This window comes from Caretta caretta, chromosome 11, assembly GCF_965140235.1.
Source record: "Caretta caretta isolate rCarCar2 chromosome 11, rCarCar1.hap1, whole genome shotgun sequence".
NCBI lineage: Eukaryota > Metazoa > Chordata > Testudines > Cheloniidae > Caretta > Caretta caretta.
Genome location: NC_134216.1, coordinates 14,014,474 through 14,039,716, shown reverse-complemented (window position 1 = coordinate 14,039,716; position 25,243 = coordinate 14,014,474).

Sequence of the window (25,243 nt, the reverse complement as noted above, 5' to 3'; positions counted from 1 at the left end):
GCCTCCAAGTTCAGAGGGTGAGGAGTTTTCACATAACATCCCAAATCTGTACAGGCTTTTTTTACTTGTACGATGACAAAGCAGGAAACTGCGTGAGTGAAAACCCATCTTGCCCTCTCTAAACCCAATAGAGTTATTGGTCTACTCCAGAACTGAAGGCAGCCCTAAGGAGATTATACAGTGTATGTGAACCCGCCGGAATCTTTCTCCCAGAAGTGGCTTCAACATCCTAAACGGTACACTGTGGGCGTTTGAGTATTGAAAAACCAAGGCGACATGCTTTCATGACTCCTTTCTTCATCCTCTTGAACCTTAGGCACTGGCTGCTATGCTGAGTGCATGTTGATAAATTTTTTAAACTCTGTGGAAGAGTTGTAAGATTTGTTTGGAGACTAACTCACCTCAGTCTTGTCTCTAGTCTCCACAAAAAAATAGTGGCCATCTAGTCCAAAGGCAGGAATGCCAAGTACCACTCATCTGCAGAGAGGCTCTCTTGTTTTAGGTTAATTTTAAAGCGGTTTTAGGCTGTCTCCCTCAGTGTATTTCAATGAGCTATTTAGTTTCACTTGCTTTTTTGCTCATTGAAGTTATCAAAGTTGAGAGCCCTGAAAGAAAGATGTGGAAATATTCTGGGGACAGACATATGGATTCTTAACATTCCTGACATTAACTGTAGGTGGTACTCTCAAATAGAGGAAGTCAGTGGTAGGGCCCAAATGTGTGTCTGTACCAATTTCTCAAAAGTTCTTGCTCTCGCAAATTCAGCAACACAGCTGTAGCTTGATGTAGAAACAACATAAGCACAGCAGTCAAGAGTTAAAAAATCTCCTACTTCGTCTTTAATGCAAATACTGATTTTGTTCATCATGTATACTTACTATACGAAAGAGCTGGCCTACTGCAAGTACAAAGGTAAGGTGATTAGACACACACTTTTTTAAGGTGAATACTGTATAAAGAGAGAGGAGGAAATGTCTTCCTTCCAATGAGGGTATGCACCTGCCCCCTTTCTTTAATAGATTTCCCTCCCAGCACCGAGTAATAGGTACTAGCATGTGTGGGTTCCCGGTCTGCTCTAGTCTATGCACTCAGTCTATCAGATATTTAGAAAGATAAGGTGCTGCCCTTCTTGAACTTTATTTTTACTATCTAATCAGCTGGCAGCTAGAATTCTGGAGGAGTTGTCTGTCTTTCTAGCAAGCCCATCATTAAGCATCAGTCACACACAATTCCACACAAAAAAATAGCTTTGCTCTACAGCCTTTGGGGACCAACTGAATTGGTTGGGCCCTCGTTAGCTAAGAGCCACCTCTCTGCTCCTCTGAGGTTAGCAGTTGACATCATCCAAGATGCTCAAGATAACAGCGATGGGGCTAGAACCAAGGCGTTCTCAATAAGTGACCCTTGACTGGGGTCCCTATCCTTGGTGTTCCATTTCAACAAGTCCAAGATCTGTTACATTTCTGGTGATGCACTAAAGCTCATTTGTCCTCCCAGGCCTCTTTTTGGTAGAAGGGGTAGGGGTTGGAAAATGAAGAGAAAGCAGGTGAGAATCATTTTGGGTTAGGAGAGGATCAAATAGGGCTCAGTCTGGAAGACAGGGGTTCTAAGTAATTGTGTTTAACAAGTGTGCATGTGCCAAAAAGCACTGGAGAGGTGCACTTTTTTCAAAATAAACACAAATTATTAATAATCCTCCCCCCACAATTTCTCCCAGTGCTGGAGTCAGAATCACTAATCTCTCCTAGTCCCATTAGAGTTTTCAAATACTGGCTCAGTTGTCTGGTGGGTAGTTTAAGTTGAAAAGATAGTTTGTACAGCATCAGCTACTTTAAGTGTTGGTGACACTCGGACCTGGTGTACGCTAGAAAAGTTAGGTTTCAGAGTAGCAGCCGTGTTAGTCTGTATTCGCAAAAAGAAAAGGAGGACTTGTGGCACCTTAGAGACTATCAAATAAATTTGTTAGTCTCTAAGGTGCCACAAGTACTTGTGCCACAAGTCCTCCTTTTCTTTTTTGCTAAAAAAGTTAGATCAACCTAGCTACATTGCTCAAGCCTGTGAAAAAATTTTGTGCCCTGTGCAACATAGATAGACCTAACCCCTACTGTAGACACAACTAGGTTGATGGAAGAATTCTTCTGTCAACCTAGCTACCACTTCCTGGAGAAGTGGATTAACTACATCAATGGAAAAATCCCTTCCGTCAATGTAGGAAGCATCTACGCTATGACACTGCCATAGAGGAGGATGTAGCAAGCATCCATGCCTATTCTTGGCTTTTTAAAACAGTATAGCTGGTCTGATTTTTGATTTTTCCTTTCAGGATCAGCTGTGACATCCTGTGCTACTTCCGCCCCCCCCCCCCCGCCATTCTGTTTTTCATTACTTCTGAGCTTTGTTCTGAATTAAATATTAAATATAAGGCAGTAGAGTAGCAGGGTGGGGAGCGTCTCTGAAAGACAGCACATACAAAATTGAATTGTAATAGAAGCACTGAGGTAGCTTTACATTTCTTTTAGCTCATGCTGTAGCAGTTGGGTTCACTTGTTTGGACTGTATCTAAAGGAACTCTATACCTCAAGGTACCGTTCTGTATTTCCCTCAGAGAGACAAACATCTTTGTCCTCAGCACTGTGACAAGGAAATAAAACCAGGGGCAATGTCCTGTATATCTAAATGCCCCACATAGATAGCCTTATACATCATGGAATGTTAACAACAATCTTGGACCTAACCAGCAGGAAAAACGTCAAGCTTAGCTGTCAAATGTTGGCTATGGTTACTCTTCCTAGCCAAAACAAAGCCAGAGACTCAACAATAACAAACATTGTGTCTGGTAATGTTTTCAGGATCTGGCCCCATGAGGTTTTATAGAATGTCTTGCCATCCCCTGCCTGCTGCAAGTAAATAGGTCATTTGTGTCTTGCCATTGTAACACAGACATTAAAGACCAAATAAATCATGTCTTTCATAAACATTTATTGCTCATTAGCTTGAACACTGAGCTAATGAATGACTAATTTGTCTTCTAAATCTTAATGATCATTAATTATAAAACTTGCCAGAGCTTCTTAGAAATCTATGAAAGAAATCAACTGTAGATTATTTATAGATTATGTATATAAACACACAAGCTATTTTTAGGTCATCTAGATGCTTTGTCAGACAATTGCAGTCATTCGCCAAAATGATGTACTCTAATAGCTAGTTCAAAAGCTTCATTTTGCCTGGTAATTGTTGAGTGGCTGACTGATTACTCCCCATTGCTTGAATGGCAGGTAGCAGGTGTTTCTATGCATTCATAAAATAATACAGTCCAACATAGTCCCAATTAGGGGTGAGTTGATATCTCCTCTCAGTACTAACAAAGAAAAATAGGATAAAGGATTTAAAATGTTTTGCCTGTTAAGTGTTAAGTCATTGACTGATTGCTCCAGAAAGGCAAGTGATAGAACAAAAGATACCAGGTGTAGCTGTACAGCATGAAGAAGCAACAGTAGAATACTTCCACTCAGCTCTTTGTTCTTCTTACAAACTGGCCCAGGGCATGCGGGGAAGGCTATATCTTGAGAGATTAAGAATATTGTCAAACTGTTCAACGTTTCCTTCTGGAAGAGAATATGCATTTTATGTTGTGTCAAGATATTTTTGTAGACTGAAAATACCCCTGAGGTTATTGCTATGGTGGAAAATTCCACTAGCTGGAAAACAATGAAAGACTTGATCAGCCGGTCAAGATACAAAAGCATCACGTGAGCCACAGAGGAGGACAACACATCTATTCATTTTTTTTAAAGTGAACACTGTGGGTCTGATCTTGCCCAACTGAAGGCATTGAGAGTTTTGTCATTAACTTCAGTGGCAACAAGATTGGCCCTTTAAAAGTATAACATACAAACCCATTCACACCTATAGTGAAGTAATAGAGTACAAATTAGTTTAACAGCTCTTTGAAACCATTTTTATTAAAAAATTATTGGGTTTCAAAGCATAACAAGTTTCCACTATACTTCTTCCTCCCACGCCAGTCCTCCTTCATAGCAGCTGGCTTCTGGATCTTATATCCTCTCCAAGAGGAGAATTCCCAATAAAATCAACAGGAGTTCTGGTGCGAATAGCTGACAACATCAGACCAACCAGATATAATTCTTGAGCTGTCAGTGTCTGCTCATAAGATATCATGAATGTCGCGATTTGAGCTGATTGGAGGATCTCAAGTACTAACAAAGCTGAATTCTTCTCTAATGCTGCAGGAGGTAATTTTATGTAGCACTTTCCATCCCCAAAACACCTTACCAGCAGTGTGTGCACGGTCTGACTTGAGTGCCGCTACCCTGTGAGTAAAGGTTGCAGAAGAGAATTCCAGATCTTAAAAATGTATTCGTATGACCAAATCTTGCACTTGTATTTCTTCCATGCTCATGGCCAAGTGCTAAGCATTGTTCCCTATCAATACGTGCCACCCTCAAGTCCCACCCATTGCAGCAACTGTCCTCCAGACTGAGGAGGACTGGAGAAAATCCTCTGCCTATCTACACCACTCCACAGTCAACCCAAAGGGCTAGTGATGAGAAACCTGAAACGGTGACAGTTTCTCTCCTGTCCCAAGCTGTGTGTAATGTATAGGAATTGAGTAGATCCCTTTAAATGGTTTTGGAGCACTCTATTGCAACTCCCTGTCTTCTGCTGCAGATGCCACCACAACCTAGCAGAGCAGCACTCTAGGTATACAACCAGGCTGTTGAATTTTTATATGTAGCTAGTAAGCATGGCCACCACACACCACCCCCACACACACACTATAATAAGCTTAAGTGCAGTATCCACTTAATAGCAGATACAATCTCATCCTGAGTATTGTCTTTGGAGTGCCACATCTTGATCCTGTAAAGAAGGTGGGCACAATAGAGCAATGTAATAGGGAAGCAAAAAAGGCCAATGCAGTCTTGAGCTGTATCCTATTTCAGCCTAGGCGAGTAATTATCGGATACTATCACATCTGGCCACCATGTTGCAAGCAGGATGTTATCAAGCGGGAGGAAGCTCAGAGAAGGGAGATTGAGTAGAGCTGGTCAGAAAAGCTTTGCTGAAACCAGTTTCCACCAGTGATGCAGTTCCATCGAAATTAAAATGCTTCACAAAATACCATTATAAACACATTTAAGTTAAGCCTGTGCCTCAGTGCCTTGTAACCGGGGCCTCAACAGGAAGACTGGAGTTCTGACCCTGCGGCTGTGGCTCCAGTCTCTTGCTCAAGCTGCAGAAATACAAACAGCCTGACTTTCTGGAAGAGTTTACTGTGCTGAGGTAACTCAAGTTAGCTAAACACCCTTTCCCCTCCTTCCCCTTCCATGTGGAAATGGGGCCTGTGAGCTTCCAAATGACCCTGCTGTACAACATAGGGACAGCCATGAAGCACTGGGTGACCGCGGGTCGGTTAAAATCTTTGATTCCACAGGATCTAAATGACAGATTCTGTCCAGCCGCCGATACAATCACGCGACTCTCTTGTGCTAGTGGGAATGAGAAGCATGAATCACAGAAAAGGTGCGTGCACTCCGTGACCCTTAATACCACGTTGATGAGTAGGGATGGATAAATTAGTTCCGGAAGCAAATGCTTAACCCTCCGCACCTCCATTCCCACACCTGGGCCCACTTCCAAACTCAAATACAATCTCTTAAACAACGGGCAAATGTTTAAAAAAACAACAACCCTGCTCTGCTGCCACCTAGCCCCATGCCCTGAGTTCTAGTCCCTACTCTGTCAGATGGACAGCTGTGTGACTTGGGCACATTACTTCACCTTTCAGTGCCCATTTCCCTTCTCCCTAGGCAGGCTGTAGTGGGGAAGAGCATAGAGAACACTCTAGCCTTGACTGGAGGGGTTGTCTTTACTTGAAACTACATCCAGCAAGAGCAGGAATGAGGACTCATGTTAGCTAATACAGAGCTAACCATGGCTCTGCAAACAGAGTAGTTAGGACCAAATTTGTGTTGAAGGTAGTGTCCTCTGGTTGTGGGTGGGCCTTGGTCCCTGATTTGTCCCTGCCTGCGCTGACTTCAAAACCATGGTCAAAGTCATTTGTGGCTCCCAGAGATCGTGTTCCAGCTTGAGGATAACTTGTGATAGACCTTCTCTTCACTAGAGACTGAGAGATAAGAAGATTCGGATGCAGGGAAGAGGAGAGTCTCGTTGGTCCAATGCACTGAGACTCAAGAGACCTGGGTGCCGATCCTGGCTCATCTGTTGGGTGATCTTGGGCAAATCACTTTCCCCTCTCTGAGCCTTAGTTTTCCTGTCTGAAGTGGAGTGAGGATACTGATCTCCTTTTGCAAAGTGATTTGAGATCTACTGCTGAAATGTACTATGTGAGAGCTTGATAGTAAACATTCCTGAACCACAGGAGGTTTTGTCTGCTCAGCATTTATCATCTCTGTGAGAACATGTAGCTAGACATTCACAAGGCTGTCCAAGAAGAAGAGTTGTTAAATGCAAGTCAGACAATGCTGTTATGTGCAAAGGGTAATAGATGACCAAAAAGGCAATTATAGCAAACACAATGAAATCCCAACTTTGTGAAAAACTTCCAAGTTTGTTTTCACTTTGAAATGTTTGAAGCAGACTTGTTTCTTTCCAGCTCCTGATCCTCACCGTGCCCCCCCCATCTGCTGCCTGAATAATAAAATAAACGCTGAGTTATGAGTCCAAATTTTCAAAGGGGTCTCCTCCCCTCCCTGCCCCTCCTCTACCAGTGAGGATCACATGTGTGAAGAAAGGTCTATAAGGAGCAGTTATTTAGGGTCTAATGAAAGACTCTCAGACAGCTTGTTGCATGAGTTATGCATTTAGCCAGTAGGCCAGGCTTCTAAAATCATTCATTGGACATGACGTTTTACTGTCCATCTTAAAGTGACCCTGTGTGTCGGCAGTCCTCTAATCCTGGCTTGGAGAAATGGACGGAGATCCTCTCTACATTCTTAAAAGAAACAGCTACCACTTAATAAAATTCCTTCATTTATGCAAAAAGCCCAAGATTTACTATGGACTTGTTTACATTAGGAATGGTTGCACCAATGTATCTATAGTCTAGTAAATCACTGAATTAAGCTATGCTGGTGTAAACTCCATTTTGTGGTAGGGTAGCACATCTACATTAAGGGTTTTCACTTGTGCATCTGCATCAATGAAATAACCCCTGTGTAAACTTTCTTAATGGAGGTAAACCTTAAATCTCTTTGCAGTTTGGATGTATATAACAGATTGGCCCCAAATTATAACTCTGCATCTCAAAAACCACTGAATTTTGAGGGTGAATTTTGAAATCCAATCCCAGATCTGGACCTGAATCTAGCAAATGTCTCCTCATTAGAGTTGGGGGGTTTGCTTTGGTCTATTATAAATAATCTTAAACCTTGGAATATTCAAATTCTTGAGGTTTATCTTTAATGTTTTATCTCCAGTCGACCCACAGAGCCAGACGGTATAGAGTCTGATCTTATAGTAGGTACAGGTAGTAACATGAGCCTGTCTTGGACAAGAACCCCAACAGGTGATTATTTGGAATTGTCAAATGTTTGTCAAATTCAGACAAACTTGTAATCAGGAACAAACAAGCTGTTGTGCTTTTGTCCTATGTCCATAATAAAGAGAACTTGATGCAGGATTTGCACACTATTTGTATTATAGTTGCGCCCACTGACATAAGGCCCCACTGTGGTAGGCACTGTATTTTCATTTGGGTAAGACACAGTCCCTGTGCTGAGGAGCTTTCATCCTGAATAGACAAGGCATACAAAGGTGGGATGGGATACAGGCTCAGAGAAGAGAAGTGACTCTACTAAAGTCACACAGAGTCAGTGGCTAGTCTGGGAATAGGACCCAGGTCTCCCAAAGTCCAGTCCGGTGCACTATCCACTGGACTATACTGGCTCTATTTTAAAAGCTCTCAAATGAGACACATAAGGGACAAATATCAGCTGATGCTTATTAGTCCTGTTGGTGGTGTTCCTCCATATTTTAGAGCTGATCTTGATGGAGGGACAGTATCTCATTAACCAACAACAGTGAAAATGCCACCAGGGATGCCCCCAGCCGCTGTTGCTGTACCAGAAGAAATTGTTGAATAGCTTCAGGAAAAACTCTTCCCTCTTCCCACATGACTTGCTTTGGAGCCAGTTTTAAGAATTGCTGTTTCCATGGCTGAAAGATTATTTAGCCAACTTACATGTATTAAAAATACTCTATGGCCAAACTTCCCAGCACATCAGTTATCCGGGGGAAATTGCCAGAGGCACAACAGGGATTAGGCAACGCTCACTGGCTGACTTCCAAGGGAAGGTAGCTAGCTGATGTGATGAGAGTGCTTTGTCTGTATACATGTAAAGCGTGAATAAGGTGCCAGTGGACGGCGCTAAGGAATGCATAGCAGAGTCCCTTGGTTTTGTAGGACCGATGAAAATTTGTGCACAGCAAATGGCTTCTGTTGTGCAGCTCTCTTCACCCGTTCTTAACACATCAAAGGCACGAATTAAAATCCCTTCCGTAAAAAACCATAAGGAAGTTTTAGGTGCCTGGGGCCTGATTTTCAGAGCTGCTGAGACCCTGTAGCTCCCACTGACTTCAGTTGGAGTTTGGAGGTCAAGTGCCCAGCATTTCTTTTTTAATTGGGGCCCTTAGGACCTGATCCAAAGCTCACTGAAGTCCGGTGGAAAATGTTCTATTGGCTTCAATAGACTTTGGCTCAGGCCCCTTTAAATCAAAAGTTGATTTTTGACAAATTAATCATATGGACTGAGGAAAGAAATGATTTCGCTGAGTGATCAGAAACCGAAAAGGCTGGACATGGTGGCTACTTTCAAGCAAATTAAACATCCTGCATGATAGAGCACAACATCACGGTTCTTAAAGTCTGGTCCGCTCTTCCTAAAGACTGGCAATAAACAGGCATCTCCAGCCGCATTTGTATGTATGTCAAACTACTACCTTCACAGACACTCAACTGGTGTCTGCAGTGATTTGTCTATTTTTTTTTTAACCTGCCAAGGTAATTAATATTTTGCACACTTGCTCTCCATGGGGAATTCCCCATATAGCTAGCGTGCTAAGAAGGTTGTGTGTGTTTTGCTGCAGCGAAAGAATTCTGTTCATTTTGAAATATTTAACTGTGCTTTAAGACTGCCTCGATGGCTAAACCTTGCGCCTTCCATTTCCCTTTTTCTGAGTGGAAACTTGCGGGTGCGGCGTGCTAGAGGGGCTGTGGAAAATCAGACTTGCAGCTCTTTCCCTTGTTCTGCCTTCAGCTGTGAATGGGAATTGTGCCTGAGTAAGAACTGCAGGACTTACTCCATTACATGTGTGTGCCAGGGCACCTCTGGGCTGAACTAGGAACACTTCCTTCTTGGGTACTGGTCGAAAGGAGCCTAAACTCCTTTTGATTTCTGACATGCCATGCATAATTCATCAGATCATTGCGTGGGTGCTTGGAGGCACTTCTTTCCTCCTGTGAGGCTGCATCCTCCCACTTAATACTCATGGCTGTGGTCATCAGGTCTGAGAGAGTTCTCCCCAGCCTTCATCCATGCATCCAAAAATTAAAAGCTGCTGGTTGGGCGTAAAAGGGTCCTGATTCCTCCTCGGTGCTCCTGAACTGACTCAGCTACCATCCTAGTGGTGCCAACTCTCAAGATTTTCTCATGCATTTCATCAGCATTATCTCCTGCAAATGTAAACAAACTTGTTTGTCTGAGCGATTGGCTGAACAAGAAGTAGGACCGATTGGACTTGTAGGCGCGAAAGTTTTATATAGTTTTGTTTTAGGAATGCAGTTTTTTTGGACATAATTCTACATTTGTAAGTTCAACTTTCATGATAAAGGATTGCACTACAGTACGTGTATTAGGTGAATTGAAAAATACTATTTCTTTTGTTTTTCTACAGTGCAAATTGTTGTAATCAAAAATAAATAGAAAGTGAGTGCTGCAGACTTTGTCTTCTGTGTTGTAATTGAAATCAATATATTTGAAAATGTAGAAGAACAACCAAAAATATTTAAATAAATGGTATTCTATTATTAACAGTTTAACAGTGCGATTAATCGTGATTAATTTTTTTTAATTGCTTGACAGCCCTAGGTGACACTTAGGCCAGTCGTGCTCTTAGTTGAGAAGCACTGCAGCTGGCTTCATGTGGAATGACACCCTTGCCATGAAAAAACTGGACAACCAACTGGCTAGATTCTGCTCTCAGGTATGTGAATCCAGCTCCTGTTGGCTTCAACGACATTTCAAGAACATACCTAAGGGCAAAATGTGGGCCCACTAGTAAGTGGGCAATCACTTGTATCCAGTAGAGGTAATAATGAGAACTCAAGAATTTCTCTTTGTCATTGAAGGGAAAATTGTGCATTTCTGCTCTTATTTTGTGAGGATCCTTCACCATTTCAGCACGGCAAGAGTTTGCTTTCTTCCCCTTTTTAAATCTGCACTTTTAAACTTTCAGGTTGGGATTTTCAAAGGAGCCTATGGGACGTAGGTCCTGATCTCCTATATTTGCTTTTTAAAATGTTGCTGATAAATCACGTAGGTCTCAGCTATCCGCAGAGGCAGGCGGCCATTTTGTGCTCAACTCAGAGGCGACATACACCATGTACTCTCCACTGCAGACTTAATTTTGGTTCTTTCTTGTTTGTTTCTTCTCTTAATCTAAACTAATGGTCATCTTGACCGAGAGCATATGTCTGGCCTTCATGTTTGGGGGAAAATACAGTGCTCTCTTGATCTGGCTAGGTGATAATTTTAGAAATGCAGAGAAAGCTGGCATCTTTGAACTATCAGCACTGTTATAACATGCTTCACAGTTTTAATGTGAATTATCAAAATGAAAGTGGACACTGAGTTTTATGACCCCTGTATGAACAGCAGGATTAGCGAATTCATCAGTATTTTAGGAAATTAGTCCTTTTCACACTTGGTGTGAGAAATTGGGGAAAGTTGATAGATAAATTTAGGCCAGTCAACATTAAAGGATGAAAAGACTGTATGAGGTGGCTTCTGCTCCCATTGAAGTCAATGATAAAATTAATGTTGAACCATTCATTGTTGGTGGTGGTTGTTAATAATTATAATTAATAGGGCCTATGTCTCTTCCATCCAATCTATAGTAAATATAACTATAAGAAATAAAGAGATTTGAGTGTGTGTTGTATGGCAAAAGATATTAACTAGGCATCTCATTGCTTGATAGTGTGAACAGGATTTACGGACTCCCAGAATTGGGCCCAAGAAAAACTGAGAATAAAATGTAATGGGATGGATCCTCAGCTGCTGTAAATCTGCTCTATTGACTTTACTGGCGATACATCAGTTGAGGCCTCTGCTTCACTCATGTAGGCCCTGAAACTGCCCCCATTAAAATCACTGGCAAAAATGCCACATATTTCACTGAGAGCAGGATCCAGCCCAGAAACTGCCCTCACGTCAAAGGGGAGTGGAGCTTAAACACTGAACATGTAGTCAGAAGAACGGAGGAACAACAAGAATGAAGAGTCATTTCTAACCTGTCCTGAAGGTCAACTCTGTCCTCAGTCTAATCCTGGTAGCTACTGGTCTGAGAGAAACTTTGCTGGCAGGGCACTGTGCTTGAATAGCTTACATCATGGGTGTTTTCCATGACACTCGCTCTTGATTTTCTTAAAAGGTTAGACCTGGGAAAAGGACTACACCTGCATTTACACTTCTGATTAGAACTGCTTGCTTTTTTTACTGTTCTCCTGTTTATATGATTTAATCTTCTCCTTGGAGATATCTCTAAAACAAATGGCAATATTATAACCATAGACCATCTCAGCATTGCTCACTGCTACAAAGAGGGTGAGTCCCTACAAAGGCAACTCTTGGCTAGTCCTCAGCCTGTGCAAATGTGTTCCTGAATTCATGGTGGGACTCCTTAGTGCTTACAGAGCAGTGCTCACCTTCAAAGCCTTTATAAACACAAAGGGTCAAATTCTCTCCTGGTGCATATCTACTGAAGTCAATGGAGTTATGTCAGCAGAGAACCCTATTTCTGACTCATTAATCCCCACAGCTGGCCCTGTGGAGTAGGTAACTATTATTATCTCTAGTTTGCAGGAACTGAGGAAGAGGTTAGGGTCAGATTTTCAAAAATGGCCTTTAATTTTGGGACCCCAATTTGAGATACCTTGGGTCTGACTTTGAGAAGTGCTAAGTGGAACACTGACAAACTCTGGTCGTCGGTGGGTGGGATTGAACTGGGACCTGTGGAGCTAAATGCATGAGCCTCTACTGCATAAGCTAAAAGCCACCTGGCCCTTAGCTAAGGCTGCAGCAGACTCATTAATCTCTAAGTGGCCTGCATGCCACTAGAGGGGACAGACCACCACACTCAGGAGGGGTGTGGGTTACTCTAAGCACCTAAAACACCAGCTGTAATCACTGGGAAGCTCCCTTCGCTCTCAGTGACCAAACCTGGGCACCCAACAATGGAGGAAGCTAAAATTAGAGGCCGCGTCTGCGAGTGTGGCTGCACATGACCTGCCCAGAAACTGGTGTCAGAGTTGTCATTAAGACTTAGGAGTCTAATCCCACCTGTCTCCCTCAAGTTCCCTCACATAGACATTGCATAAACTCCAAGTGTCTAGCTGGACTGCAGAAGTAAAATCAGATGAAGACAGTGGTGCCAAAAGATGAGTTTTTGTAATAAATACATTTTACAGGGAATGCAATGATGCTACCATTTATTGTTCCCTGAGGCTGGTGGAATCCATCATGGATTGAAACCCACTTCACTTACCAGCTAGCAAAGCTCCATTTTGACATGTGCCTTGTCCTCAAACCAGACTATGCTACACTAAACCAAACCGATTAGCATCATCTCCAGGAAAATAATTTACCACTGCCAGCATTGGCAGATTCCTCTTGGTGTGGCTGATTCCCTTTTATACAACATCCAGGTCAAAGTGTGTTTTGCTTTTTCCATGGATTTTTCAAACACGTGTTTTTCTTTCCCAGGGTCTCTGTCCATTTCATGTCATGATTGCTGCTAATTTGTGTTGCTCTCCCAGATGCCTTTCACCAAGCATCCAGCTCCCCTGCTCATCAGCAAAATAGAGCTCTGAATCTCTCTAAATGTTTATTATGCTAGCTGGCAGGAGGAATAAAAAATACCTTTTGGCACCTGGCTCTGACCTTTGCATGAACGAGTGCTGCTCTGCCACCTTTAGCTTTCAATTAATGTAGCAAGGCGACCTTGTGGACAAGTCATGAATTTCTCCCCTCTGCCCCTTTTACACTTATCATTGCTAGTTTAGTGGATGGACACGTTCTGCCTCTCAGGTGTCTGAGCAAATCCATTAAATGCAGCAAGCAACTTTCATTGAGCCCATTCAGAGAGCTGCCTTTCAGGCTGAGCTTCCCTAAGCTTTCCTCATTGCCTTTGCCAGTAACAAATGCTGACACTTTGCAAAAAGACAATTTCTCACCTGCTCATTGGGGTGAGGGGCACACATGTTTCTAACTGTTTTGACAGTGGATAGCACACTTCAGGTGTGCAGATGGGATGACAGCTGCTTAACTGGATTCGCTATCGAAATAGCATGTATGGACCAGAGTTATATCCTCAGCACTGTTGGACTTTCACAGACAAAAGAGCAGAAGCATATGCAGGGAAGGGTGGTGTCCTATGCAATGTGTGTACCAAATAATGCCTGTGGACCAAATTCTGTGCAGGTGCAAACTGACACAGCTCCTCTGATTTCAATGGAGTTACACCAGTTTACATCAGCAGATAATTTGGCCTTGTATTTTTTCAAGATGGACGAGCTCAGTGCACCAACATTATAGTGTATTGTTGTGCAGGCAGGTGTCAGACGTGCAGTACCTTGTCTGTGCTGTAAAGCTGTACTGGCTATTGATTGAGCAAAATACATTCCCAAGACTGGACGGTTTAATTTGCCTACATTGCAGAGCTAATTTTAGTCATAGATCTGGGCTCCTTTTTTAACCCCTTCAGTGCTGCCTGCCTCTAGCCTTGTATCATTTTGTGCAGCAGCCCAGTTATTTTCCACCCCTCTGAAAGAGGCAGTAGGTATTTGCTATATATGAAGGCTAAAAAGATATTTACTGTGGGTAGGGAAAAAGCTGCATGCCCATGGGTACTAGCAATGTAGCCGGTCAATGTCCTGTGTTGTAGAACCAGCTTCAAAATAAGAATATTGACGGTTTTCACTTCTGCACTATCCCTTATCCCAGGGTCTCCAAGCACTCAATTAAAGCTCACAATATGCCTGTGGTAGGTAAGGGATACGTAAAGGTCATCTTTGCCCTCCTCTGTGTAGGGTCATAGCCACTGTTTATAATAGCAGGTTTCAGAGGAACAGCCGTGTTAGTCTGTATTCGCAAAAAGAAAAGGAGTACTTGTGGCACCTTAGAGACTAACCAATTTATTTGAAGTGAGCTGTAGCTCACGAAAGCTCATGCTCAAATAAATTGGTTAGTCTCTAAGGTGCCACAAGTACTCCTTTTCTTTTTGTTTATAATAGCAAACCGTTGAGGAAAGGAAGTGAAGAATACAGCAGCCAATTGAAACTAGAGGAGGACTTTGGTAAACAAGGTGTAATTAACCTGAGCTAGAATTTGGCTGAGACTCAGGGGTTAACACGCCTCTTTGTACCAGAGGTGCCATTTTTATGACGGCAAATGGTCCAGATCTTAGCAACACGGTAATCCAAAACACTGTGCTAAGGCAATGCGTCCTTGTGCTCTGTGGAGATCTCCAACCCAAGTACTGGCCCAGAACAACCCTGCTGAGCTGGTAAGAAGAGCTCACAGTGCAAGGTGCTTTGGCTGCAGACATTTTCATGACTTAAATAAGGATCAGGGGAAATGTTTGTACCGCCCTGGTGTAACAATTCAGAGGGCCGTATGTGTTCTTGATTGCACTATGAAACAGGTGCACAAATATAATCAACAGCACGCATGTAGCTAGCCTGTGTAGCTGCATGTTTTACTATTATGCTCCTCTTCCATCCTACTGTTTCCACACTCAGTGGCTGCATCTTGTCCTAAATTAGGCCCTGATCCTCCAAATACTTATGCATGTCCTTAACTGTACCAGGAATAGTCCCATTGATTTCAATGGACCTGCTTTCAGTAGTAAAGTTAAGCATGTGTATAAGTGTTTGCAGCATCGGGGCCTTAGCTAGTAAGCTCCTTGGAGAAGAGGCTGTCTTTTGTTGTTTATTTGCACAGTGCCTCACACAGTGGGGCCCCTGTCCTGATTCAACCCTTTGGATATTGCTGCAAAGATAATAATCAGAAATAGAAGGTTCTGGAATAGCCTTCCAATAGAAGCAGTGGGGGCTAACAGCCAAACTAGTTTTAAGATGGAGCTTGATAAGTTTATGAACTGGATTATACAATGGGGTTGCCTGAGATAGCAGGGGACTGGACTCAATGACCAAGGAGGTCCCTTCCTGTCCTATGTCCCGATACAGTATATTTTAAAACCTACTTTTTTCCTCCATCCTTCCAGGAACTGCTGAAAGCCAAGCAAGTTGTTAGGTTACAAGCAAAGTTCTCCATTTTGCTTTCATCAGAATTAGCTGGGGTAGTTGCCCAGCAGGAGACATGTAGCAATAAGGCTGGGAAAGCCAAAGACAGTTTGCAGTGTGGATGTATCATTTAATCTTACCTCTGTCCTGATGAGGAAGGTGGTTAAAAATGGAGAAACACCAGAGACATCAATTATTAGCAGACAGGGGTTCCTGTAGTTCAGAAGAATCTAAAAGGGTGACATCTTACAAGTTTTATGAGGATCATCATGAAGTTGGCTTGTTATTTCAGGAAAAATCTACTGAGAGGGGTTTTGTTTTTAAACCTTTAGCCCTGTCATTAAGGCCAGACCAGACATCGTTAGTTTTAGTTTCAATTTCCCAATACCATAGACAAGTTTATTGTCAGGTAATTGAGATAATTCTGCTCCCAGCTATAACACAATATTATGTACATTACATGCTAAAAGAATCTGGCATAATTGTGAAATATGAAGTACTGTAAGCAAATGTCATCACAGAAAACAACAAAAACTGAATGAGACATTTTACCCGTCAGACTGAAATTTTAAAATGTCACCATGCCGTATATGTACATGAAGTGGAAAGTAAAATGATTGAGAACTCCTAGGATAAAATAGTTATGTTCTTAGCATTGATTGATATTCTTGAAAGAAGAACTTGATGGATTATGATTTTTTGTGAGAGAATCATTAGATGCCAGGTGCTTGAATAGAGAAGTACAGCGTTTTGACATCTCTGTGCAGAATAAAACCACTGGAGAGATCTTTACTCCTTGTATCTCTGTTAGGAATGAATCCACATGACCTAAATTTTGCATCAGAAAACAGATTTAGGATCCTCCCTGAGTCCAGTGCAGGTACTATTGCTCTGACCTCAGTAAGCTGCACTGAGTAATCAGAGAGGAGTTTTGTCTCCATTTGGAAGCGGGCAACACTGTCGCTGTACACTGACATTGACAAGAAGTCGATCAGCATTTACAATCTCTTTGTGTGCGTGTTTTTTCTTTTCATGCTCAGTACACAAGACTCCAAAAAGAGCAAGAAAGAATATGCAAAAGGTATTTTGTAAAAAAAGATCAAAAGCAACTTTGGAGACCCTTCCAGAAATACACAGCATGGCCCATATATTCTTCCCCAGTAGTAATGGGGCCAGATCCTCCAGAGCTGTAAATAGGTGTAGCTCAGTTGAATGGCACTACGGTAATTTACACTAGCCGAGGACCTGAATCTAGTGGGTTTTGCAATGCAGTTTAAATGACATGGCATCACTGACAATCTCTCCCCCAGGTATTTAGGAACACTAGTCCTGATGAAAGTCAATGGGATTTGCACTCCTAAAGCCCTTAGGCCCTTTAAAACTCCCCCGTTAGTGGCAGTGAAGTGTAATTTGGAATGAGTTTGGAAAAGGAAATTGCAACATTTGCTGCATAAAATCAGACACGTTCATTAACCATCAGCATTTTCTGTTTAACTTTGCGGAGCTGTGTAACTTATCCTCTTTGAGCTCCACAGGCAAACCCAGGAGTAAAGCACGAGCCTTTGACAATGAACGAGCTCTGAGCAGAAACAAAATGGGCTTTTGAAAGCTTCAAGCCCATGACAGCTGTGAGAGGGCAATAACTCAGTAAGTGTCTTGGGTAAAATCAACTCAAATGACTTGATGCTTTGTTTTATCATTACGAACATAAAGGAGTTTCTTTTAGTTATCAACTGCAAAGTCTCGAGAGGGTTCTTACAAGATTTGATAAGAATAACATGCCTTGCATAGAAATGGCTGCAGATGTCAGTGGTAGTAATAGCAATGGACAAGGGGTGCTTTACCAGCAAGCAATGGCTCAGTGGCTTATGCATGAGACTTGGCATCAGGATGCCTAAGTTCTTCACCCAGCTTTGTCACTAACTCCCAGTAGGACAAGTCATTCTGCTCTTCAATTGACTCATCCATGAAATAGGGATATTAATGCGTATTACTTGCATTCTTCCATAAAGTGCCCGGAGATCTCCAGGCGTGGAGCTTGATTCACTATTGCCCTCACCTTGTGTAGTCACTCACTCAGCAGGTGTAAAATCAAAGAAATGTAGGACTGGAAGAGAACTCAGTAGGTCAACTAGTCCAGTCCCCTGCACTGAGGCAAGACTACGTAATAACTCGACCAGTTCTGACAGGTGTTTGTCTAACCTGTTCTTAAAAGCCTCCCGTGATGGAGATTCCACAACCTCCCTAGGCAATTTGTTTCAGTGCATAACCACCCTGACAGTTAGGAAGTGTTTCCAAATGTCCAGCCTAAACCATCCTTGCTGCAATTTAAGCCCATTGCAATTTAAGCCTCAGAGGCGCTACCAGTTTGATTCAGAAGAGTTTTGCACTCACTTTGCACAGCGGCACGTGGCTAATCTAGTACAGGGCAACAGTAAATCAGCCCCATAATCCCTAAACCTCCAAGGCAGCGAGCATGCTCAATACGTACTGAGTTCAGGACTGCAGGGTCTGACCCTTAATTAAATACTGTACCACTGTCATATGAATTTTAAAACATTTGGCCACATTTCGGTAGTAGCCTCTAAACTGGTATGATTTTGCACACACTTATCTCCACGTGTAAAAACCCACCTTGAAGACAGCATTTGCACCCACACACCAGGTGGTTAGACATATTATCTAATTTGTTTACTTTATTCTGAAGTATAAAATTTCCCTTTTTCTACATTCTAGACACACCTACAATTCGTGGTCTGTTGAAACTGTGTTCAAAATTGTAAATGATCACTCTAAATTTCAGAGGGTTTTCCTAGTCCTGCTTGCAGGCTAGAGGGCTCTGTAGGGAAGCATGAGAGCTGAGCCTAGCAGCAGTCAGTCAGCAGAGCATCAGTCTCTAAATTAAGGTGGGGTGAGTTGTGCTTCCCTGTTTAAGGGAGCAGCCTGCTTTGTCTCTCTCTGATTTGGGGGTCTGGTGTGTTATCATTCTGAATTCTAAGAATGAAAGTAGTACTACACTGCAACCTTCCAGCAAGAGTATTTGATATTTTTATCTAAGTTTTGTGTGCGTGTGTATGTGCGTGCTGTGAACATAACACAATTCACAACACACACAGCCAGCTTCTGTCTGGCCTTTAAGTGAGTCCATGGTGCAGAGGAGTGGACAATAATCTGTTTATTCTCCACAGAATTTATCATGTAACAATCCCTAGCTCCAAGTCCATTTATAATGAAGGATTGATAATTACTACAGCCCTGACCCTACAATGGACTCCATGCATAGCCCACACACATAGCCCATTCGTTATGTGTATATGCTGTGAACATACCTTATATAAAAACATAAATATTTTTGCTGGATGACTGCTACATAAATCTACTTTATTTCTTAATATTAAGGATGATAACAAATAAGAACCCAAAAGCTGGCTGCCCCCTAAGGCACACAACTCACCCCACCATGCTTTTAAATTGGCTCTTTCCAGGCTCACTGTCTGCTGACTCACTCAGATGACCCAGATCACTTGCCCTCCCCCAGAGCCACTAGCCTACAAGTAGGACCAGGAAACCCTCACACCTAAATAGATAGCTGGTCATTTTTAACCAGTTTCCAATATACCACAGCACTGCCTTCAAGGGGGGGGTCAGCACGGGCACAGGAGTCTGCCTGTGCAGAGTCAACTGCAGGATCGGGCCCTATTCAAGAACTGGTACAACAAAATGGGACAGATTCTCATTCACACTACGGCCCCTTTCCACCAAACTGGCAGTGGGACCTGATGCGGGTGTAAATGTACTATGCCCTCACTCAACTGTCCATTTATTCTGCCAAAGTGGGGTAAAGACACCTTAGTGTAAATGGGAATTTGGCCCAATCTGTAGTCTGCAAAGTAAAATTTGACCAGATTTTTTAAAAAGTCCTTTTTAATACAAGACAGTGAATTCTCTTACGACTGTTCTGGCCTTTCCCAAGTTCCCATATTTACTTTCTTAACAAGTACCTCAGTTAAGCCTTTCTACTCCAGAAGAATATTTGGCCAAATGATAGGTCTGGATAACAAACTGTTCATAGAATGAATTCCCATATCCCTTAAGTATTCTTGTATTTGTTAACTACATGTAAGAGGAGGATGATAAAAGCTTTAAAACACCGCTAACAATAACATTTTTAGAATGTCATGTAACAAACAGCGTATTTAGGAGGTTACTTATCATTTTCCTGTGGCTTTCCAATGTATTTTAATAATATTGTGTTTCTTTGTGTTCAGTGGACTCAGATCCTGCAGGTAATGTACCTCTGTCAATTGCTTCTTTGTGAATTCAATAGTTTGATCAAAAATTTTACCCATTTAATTCATGGTTGGCTACAACTATACCACAAAGGGCCTGGCTGTGCCCTTCCCAGTCATAGCTGGGAGTAGCGGTGAATAAGCCACATAACTTTAGCAGGCGCTGCGGTTAAAGGAGAGGGAAACTGGAGGGAGATAAATGGAGATGATGAGAATTGTGGGACCCTCCAGTCGAAGAAAAGATTAAAGAAATTGGTGCCCCCTTGGGCAGTTCTCCTACTTCCTCTAAAAATATGTAATGGGGCCGAGGCCTTGAGAATAGCCCTCCTCAGGATGTTTGGTCACTTCTGCTTCCAGTTTTAGTTGGCAGCCCAAAGGGCAGAGTCCTGTGGAAATGAAATCTGAAGGTTTAAAATCTGCCTGTGCTATGTGGATGCCCAGTGGGAACTGAGCATTAAATCCCTGAGCCGACTTTGAAAAATCACAGCTGAACCGTATTTATTTTGAAGTTCACTGAACTTTATCCAGCTTCGGAGAAGGTGAGCTGCGGGCACTGGGTTACTTAAGCCAACCCACTTTGTTCATCTCAATCCTGGCAGCACCTGGGTTTGAAGTACCAGCTGTTGCAGAAATGTCAAGGCGGTTGTTCTGAGCGTTCCTGGACTGGAGAGCAGTCAAAACATTTCCCAAACACCTTGATGATGCTAACTAATTTTTCGATAGCATGCATAAAGTACCCACTGTGCTGAGATGTACAGTGCCACAGGATTTAAATATCAGAGCCTGTGCTTTTAAAATGAAAGAAAAAACCCATTCAAATGTGGAATGAGTTCTTCTTCAAAGTCATGCCAGTCTGTCTATTATTCAAGACAAATTACTTTGACAGTACTATCTACTCTTGACATCTGAGTTGTCTCTATAACCTATTATATATTAGTACAGGCATAAAATATTGTTCAGACAGTATGGTTAGTCTAAAGGAGTAAATCTAACTGCTTTGAAATGGTCTATTAGGGATGAACTCTCAGTTTAGCTGCCGGCAGAGAATTAATCCAGTGCTTTTCTTAGTTCTTAAACTGCAGTCTTTTCCTCTCTTTCTCTCCTCCCCTGCCCCTCCCAGCTAAATGCTCTTTTGTTCTGGCACATGTAAAATTTCAGTCATCTTCATAAGGAAAGGGGCAAATTAACAGCAATTGGGAGGAAAATGCAATTAAGAAATTAGGAAACATGAGTTAAAGGACAAGCATATTGAGTACCTCATTCATTGTAGAAATATATACAGGGGATACAAATTTGGAGTCAATCCTGCAAACAATTGCACAAATACTTAGGTTTATACACTCACTCCACCAAATGGAGCTTCTATGCATTGCTCAGGGTGCTACTTAATATATTTATAAAATACAATTATCCAGACAGACTCCTCTGGGAAGGCCCCTTTGCCTGGTCATTAACATCCATCTGTTTTCAGAGGCTGGGTTCTGATGGAAGAGCTTAACAGTCGCTCACCGGAGTTTCCCCAGTTCCTCAGAATGCTGGTGAGAAAATGGGCCTTGCAGTCTTCACTGCAAGAATTGTCTAGTAGATCGAGCACTAGATGAGGATGCAGGAGACCCAGGTTCAATTCCCAGCTCAGCCCCAAAATTCCTGTGTGACATCGGGCAAGTCACTTAATCTTCTCTGTGCCTCATTTCTCCATCTATGCAACATGGATAATAATTGCCAACATTACAGGAGTGTGGGGAGGATGAAATCCATTAATGACGGTGAGATGCTCAAAGACCAGGGACATATAAGTACAGCGCTAAATGAGAATTATTCACAAGCAGGGGGAGAAATGAGGTCCAAAGCTGAGGTAATGCCCTGCCATCTGCTCTCTCTCCTTTATATGAGTGGGGCTTGTGGTGTTCCCAACGGTGATGCAAACGTGTCAAGGCAGGCTGTTAAAAATCAGGGCACAAACCCCAAACTTGTTATAAATTCTAAACTTAGGTTTCACCAACCAACCGCACCAAGTGCAAACTCGTCAGGCACTTTAACAGCCTTAAAACGGAGTCACAGACAGTCCCCTTGGGTACTCCAGTCTGTCTTGCCACACGAGTGAGCATATCTCTACAATAGATGGCCCCTTACACCAAGAATCACAGCTATATTCAGGTTACTCATAATCCCCAAAGACTAGATTTACCCCAGCTTGATTGTATTTTAGGTCTCACACCAAAGACTGTGCTTGTAGCCAATCCAATGGTAAACTGTCCAAAGATTTATTAAATAGAAAAAGGAAATTAGAGTTATTTACAAGGTTAAATCAAGCAAACATAGACAGGTGAATGAGTTCGTCTTGGGTTTCAACAGGTAACATAGGCATCTATAATTAGTGAGCCCTATTTGTCCCTAGGGCTAACCCAGGCTAAGCAGCCGGGGTCTCTTGCTTATACCTAGAAATACCCTATCTTCCAGAGTCCAAGCTGCATAGAGATCGTTAGTTCTTTTGGTCTGGGGTTTTTATCCCCCTCCTGCCATGGGCTCTGAGCTGCAAACTCAGCTGATGGGAGGGAAACACTTGCATGTCTCAGCTTCACTGGATGGAGAGCAAAACAACAAGAAGAGTCTTTAGTCCTGTAGTTGACAATTCCTCAGTCCAGATGTAGGGACTCTCCAGTTGTGAGATCTACTCCTAGCCTGTCTGGTATTGATGGGGCTCCTCTTTTGGGAAGGGCATCACAATTTCTGTAGAACAGCAGCTCTTCACACTAATTAATGTCCCTCTCTTGTATGGTGATTCCTACAGTCAGAGTGGCACACAATACAACGGCTCAAATATTGCTTTACAATATGGAACACAAATATTACAAGTAGAATCATAGAATCATAGAATAGAATCATAGAATATCAGGGTTGGAAGGGACCTCAGGAGGTCATCTAGTCCAACCCCCTGCTCAAAGCAGGACCAATCCCCAATTAAATCATCCCAGCCAGGGCTTTGTCAAGCCTGACCTTAAAAACTTCTAAGGAAAGAGATTCCACCACCTCCCTAGGTAACGCATTCCAATGTTTCACCACCCTCCTAGTGAAAAACTTTTTCCTAATATCCAACCTAAACCTCCCCCACTGCAACTTGAGACCATTACTCCTTGTCCTGTCCTCTTCTACCACTGAGAATAGTCTAGAACCATCCTCTCTGGAACCACCTCTCAGGTAGTTGAAAGCAGCTATCAAATCCCCCCTCATTCTTCTCTTCTGCAGACTAAACAATCCCAGTTCCCTCAGCCTCTCCTCATAACTCATGTGTTCCAGACCCCTAATCATTTTTGTTGCCCTTCGCTGGACTCTCTCCAATTTATCCACATCCTTCTTGTAGTGTGGGGCCCAAAACTGGACACAGTACTCCAGATGAGGCCTCACCAATGTCGAATAGAGGGGGACGATTACGTCCCTCGATCTGCTCGCAATGCCCCTACTTATACATCCCAAAATGCCGTTGGCCTTCTTGGCAACAAGGGCACACTGCTGACTCATATCCAGCTTCTCATCCACTGTCACCCCTAGGTCCTTTTCCGCAGAACTGCTGCCTAGCCATTCGGTCCCTAGTCTGTAGCTGTGCATTGGGTTCTTCCGTCCTAAGTGCAGGACCCTGCACTTATCCTTATTGAACCTCATCAGATTTCTTTTGGCTCAATCCTCCAATTTGTCTAGGTCCCTCTGTTTCCTATCCCTGCCCTCCAGCGTATCTACCACTCCTCCCAGTTTAGTATCATCAGCAAATTTGCTGAGAGTGCAATCCACACCATCCTCCAGATCATTTATGAAGATATTGAACAAAACCGGCCCCAGGACCGACCCCTGGGGCACTCCACTTGACACCGGCTGCCAACTAGACATGGAGCCATTGATCACTACCCGTTGAGCCCGACAATCTAGCCAACTTTCTACCCACCTTATAGTAGATTAAGTACGATTAATGCAGGCAGCAACTGACAAGCATTTGATAGAGTCCAAACACTAGACCCTTGCTTATAATGCTAATACCTGTTCTATCAATATTAACCCACAGATGAGCCAGACGGAGTCCAACTATGTATCTGTCTGTGTCCATCTGGGACATGGGGACCTTGGCATGTGCTGGCACCTGGCCATCCAACATCACAGAGCTATTCAGGTGTGTAAAGTTAAGCATGTGCAGAAATGTTTACCTGATTAGTTTTCACATTACTGTTCAAGATTCCATCTAGGAAATGAACTGACTATAGCAGGTGTTTTACAAGGAGATACTGAGCATTCAGGTATCACGTTCATACAGCTTGTCTCTGTACGAAACCACCTCCTACATTGTTCCCAGAGGTCCCAGAGTCAATGTTCAGTTAAACACCCCAAAATCTGAGTGGTTTTGAACCAACTCAAACTTCCTCAACACACGGAGCTGGAAGGCTTACTAGAAAGGGCTTTCACATCTTTCCAGTTCTGGATAAAACCTCACAGCACAGAAAAGTGTCCAAGAAAAATGTCAATTCAATTTTTTCATGCTTTACACAGCAATAATTAGTTCCAGGTGTGGTGGTTATGCATGAATTGGTTCACTCCTCCATAACAGAGAGTTTAGCGTGACTAACGACCTCACACTGCCAAGTGCTGAGAACCTTCAACTCCCATTGAACTCTATGGCTAATCCGGGCATGCAGCATAATACAGGTGCAGGCCCATAATCCCCTCTTGCTGGTGCAGGTGAAAGAAAGGACATGAAACCTGTTGTAGAGCAGCACGAGAAAGGAAGTACGGCCTAGTGGTTCATGCACTTGGACTCAGGTGATCTGGATTCAGTGCCTGGCCCTGCTTCAGCCTTCCTGTGTGATCATGGGCAAGTCACTTATCTCGCTGTGCTTCTGTTCCCCATTTGTAGGAAGAGGGCCATACATGTCCTCTGTCTGGCTTGTCTATTAAGACTGTATGGTCATCAGGGCAGAGACTTTCTCATATTATGTGTGTGTATAGTGCCTAACACAATGGGGCTCCACTCACAGCAAGAACCTTTCAACATTACTGAAATACAAATACGCAGTTGATCTCTGCAGTCAGCTGTGGAAAATCCTTCCAAAATCTCTTCTGCTTGTGTGTAGAAACATTACAAGCCGGTGTTCATTTTACAGAGGCTTTGCTTTGGATTATATTTTAATCTTTAGCTGTGGAACTTATGCTAGCTCATGCTTTGAGACTACCCTCTTTTTCTGATCACCATCAAGTACCTTGGTGGCCCCCATGCAATTCATTTGGCTTCTCCCTATGTGTGGCTCATCTCTTTAGCTTCTGGATTTTCATTGCTTTGCTCACACATTTACCATTTGTCTAGCCAGGACAGTCATTTCCTTTTAATTGGGGCACCCTGGCAGAT